We start from the raw sequence: 4,069 nt of genomic DNA, 5'->3' as shown, positions 1-4,069 counted from the left end.
AAAAAAAAAAAAAAAAGAAAAACAAAAAAAATTCTTAAAAAAAAAAAAAAAAACAGCAAATACCAGGTGATGGCGCCAGCAGGTGGCATAGTGGTTATGGCACTGTTCTCTCACATGGCTGACTATAGTTCGAGTCCTGGACCCAAGGGCTTAAAAATCACATCAGGCACAGGTGCGTGTGTGCCCAGAACCCCAGGAAGAGAATGGGGGAGAAAGGATTGTGGCATAGCTGTCCCCCCGGGGGGCGATTTCTCCCTCTCCCTCTCTGTCTCCCTCTCCCACTGTCTCTCTGTCTCCCTCTGCCTTATACGCATACCCTCTAGCAAAATCATGGTGCTTTTCAACACTGATCATTGCGTAAATCTTAGTAAAGCTTTTCTTTTAATGAATTGACCACTCACATGGGGGTTTATTTAGGCTCCCGATTCTCTTCCATTACCTCTGTGTTCATCCTTACACCATGTGTTGGCTGATTTTGAATGTAAACCAACGTGGAATTCCGGGGACGAACCTCATTTGGCCGTGAGGTCTTATTGGTGAACCCAGTTTTGTCTGGAATGTTTGCGTTTGTGCGCATGTATGTTGGTGTGTCACTTTCTCGTCATATAATGTCGTATATTTTGGTGTCGGCGTCAATACTAGTCTCATGGAACGAATTGAGAAGTCTTCCTCTTCAGTTTTCTGGAAGAATTTGTGGAGAAGTTGTTATTTTTTCTTTAACTATTTGGTACAATTGCGCAGTGATGCCATCTGGGCCTTCAGTTTCTTTGTGGAAATGTTTTTGAACTGCATATTCAACTTAAAAATAGATGTAGGCCTCTTCCAATGACATATTTTTCATGATGCAACTTTGGTAGTTTGTGCCCTTCGTGTTTCTTATGACTGGAGTGCAAACAATTTCTTGGGTTTATAACTGTTATCAAATTCGGAAATTTGTCAACCGTTATGTCCACAGGTATTTTTTGTCCCCTGTTTTCTCTCTTCTTCTTCAGGGACTCCAGTCACATGTATATTAGGCTACATTAAATTGTCCCACAGCTCGCTGATGCTCTTTTCATTTTTTAAATGATTTTTTCCTCCACTTTTCATTTGAGAGAAATTCTATTGCTATATCAAACAGTTTATTAATATTGGGTTGACCTAATGTTTTCTTCTGTAATGTCTAATCTGCTGTTAATCCTACTCTGTTGTTTAATTCAGACATTGTTTTCATCTCTAGTGGTTCATTTTGAGATCTTTGATAGCTATTATGTTTCTACGAAAGTTTAGTTGTTGTTGTTTATTTTTGTTTTTGGAGAGATTTTTGCTATAGAGAGTGTGTGTTTGCTGGAGAAACAGAGAGACAAAAGCAAGAGCTTATCCTCCAGGGAGAATGGCCACGCCGCAATCCCTTCTCCTCCGTTCTCCTCTTGGGATTTTGGGTGCGCATGTACACGCGCCTGGCATGAGTTTAAGTCACTGGGTCCAGGACTTGAACCACAGTCAACTACGTGGGAACCACAGTCAACTAACCATTACACCATCTGCTGGACTTTCTACAGAACCTTTTGAATGTACAAATACAATCACAGTAGCAGCTCCTGTGTGTCTGTCTGCACCGTTCTCACTCGGTGTGGGTTCTGGACAGGTACCGCCAATCCTTTTCTCAGGGTTTCCTGAGGCTTTGAGGATGACTTTGCGGATGTCCTGTGCGCACCTTGACCAGCGTTCAGCTGAATACTAGGCTGGACCTTCTGGGCTTTCCAGGCCGTCTCTTCCCTGGAGCTCTGTCCTACCGGCTCTAGCCACTTTGTTCTCCTCAGACATGGCTCGTTTCTCAACTCAGGAATCCACCCGGCTCCATCGGGACCCCCCTTTCTGCTTTGTGTCTGGAAGTCCTCTCCAGGCGGTGAGCTGGGCCAGTAGGCGCACCCCCCTCGTCCCTGTCTCCCCAGGATCACCGTCTTTTACTGCCTGGTGCCTGGTGTCCTGAAAATGATTGCTTCATATCTTTTGTGTGTTTATTTTGCTCATTTCAGATAGGAGCAGGAGGGCTCCATTTTGTTCAGAAAGCTGTTTCAAACTGCATTCCCTTGGTCTCGTTAGCCGATGGCATTTCTCTGAAGCCGGCAAGAGGAGGCCAGAGGGGAGTGACGTGCACATTGGGTGGGGGGATGTTTACCAGTTGACCACCTTTCTACAGAACAGCCATGTCTTCACCAGCACAGCCCTGGCTGGAGACCAGGAAGGCCCAGGTGTCCCATGCCCAGATGTGGGGTGACTACAGAGAACCCTGCGCACGGCCCAAGTCTGGTGCTGTGTCCAGGCTCAGCCCCAAGTGCATGTCTGTTGTTCAGACGGGCCTGCCTCCTGACTGTGAGGGCGTGGCCAGTACAAGGAGACTCTCAGCACGCGACGGGGACCTGGTTTCTCGCACGGCCTCCCGTTTAAGTTTGCACCTGGCTGTAATGGACAGACAGAATGGAATGACGGGATATGAGGTGTGAGGGAGGCCTGAACCCAGGGGTGAACTCCCGGCCGAACTCGGGATCCTTGCTCAGACATCATGGGGCTCTCCTGACATCTGAGCTGGATCCATCCTTCTCTGGACCCTGGCAACACTGGCAGTCTGGGACATAGGTTAATGGCCATGTCAGATTCTCCAAATGTGAATCATTTAAATTCTCTATTTCCCACTCAACATTCATAACAGTAGTGATGGCATAGAGGCATCATTTTTTTTGGAGAGGATTTTGCTATAGGGCGCGTGCGCTCGCCAGACAGACAGAGAGAGACAGAGAGATAGAAAGCGAGAAATCACCCCCCAGGGTGGGTGGCCACACTGCAATCCCTCCTCCTCCACTCTCCTCTCAGGATCTTGGGCACACACGCACACGCGCCCAGCATGAGTTTAAGCCACTGGGTCCGGGACTCAAACCGTGATCAACTACATGGGAGTCCAGTGACATAGCCATTACGCTAACTGCTGGTCCCTGCATAGAGGCATAACACTTAAAAAAATGATCAAGTGGCATCATAATTGTGTGTGAGGAATTGCCGGGTCGGTGGTAACTGCTGTGTTGGTTGAGGAGCTGCCAGCCTGTCTACCTACCAGCTGCGCCATTTTGCAGTCCCACCAGCACTGTATGAGGGTCCAGGCTTTGTCACATTCTCACCAACGCCTATTTTATTAGTTATTCCCATTCTCAAATTTCCTATCCCAGTGGGTGTGATGTGGCATCTCATTGTGGGTTTTGGTTTTGTACTGTTTTTTTTAAATGCCAGAGAGTATGTGTCTGCAGAGACAGAGAGACCTCCCCCATAATGGGACCTGGTCTCACCATGGTCCTTTTCCTCCAGTTCTGTCCTGTCAGGCTCCTGGGCGTGCATGCCATGTGCCCAGCATCTTTTTCAGGCTGCCAGGGCCAAGACTCAAACCCTGGCCAGCCACATGGGATTTGGTGCTTGCATGCAGCTACCCAGTGGCTGTCCCAGCGAGCTGCAGCCGTCCCTGGGCGCTCACGCACTGCGATGGGCACCACTACCGGCCCAGGGAGTGAGACTGCAGGACCGCTCGCGCCTGTACCAGCTTGAAGAGCCCCCTTTGGGCCCCTCTCCTCTCGCCTTCCTCTCCCCAGCCTTCTCCCTCGCCTCCGCGTAACACCCTGACTCCCAGCACGGGCTTCCACTACCCAGAAGTAAGGACCACCCCTTCAACCAGGAGCAAGCTGGTTTACAGATCCGGGGCTAAAAAGGATGATTCTCTGGTTAGGTGGAGGGGAACAAACAGCCCGAGCCACGTGGGACCCACCGCGGATGCTCTGGGGCCTGGACGTGCTCAGCCAGAGCCAAGAGATCCAGTGAGATTTGGGGCGGGGGCTCCACCGCCGCCCCTCCCCTCCCCTCTAGATGATAGAAAGCACCCCCTCAACCCCGGAGGGCTCCGGAAATCCTGCTACCTTTAGGACCTGGAGGATCCGAGTGGGGGGGCGGGCGGGGGGTAGCCCTCCTGCCCCCAAGTGGAGTCGAAACCGGAACTGCTTTAATGGGAACCAGCAGACCGGCTCGGGGGGGGGGGGGGGTGCTGGGC

Source organism: Tupaia chinensis, unplaced genomic scaffold (genome assembly GCF_000334495.1).
Source record: "Tupaia chinensis unplaced genomic scaffold, TupChi_1.0 Scaffold000280_1, whole genome shotgun sequence".
Classification (NCBI taxonomy): Eukaryota; Metazoa; Chordata; class Mammalia; order Scandentia; family Tupaiidae; genus Tupaia; species Tupaia belangeri.
This window is presented reverse-complemented; position numbering follows the sequence as displayed.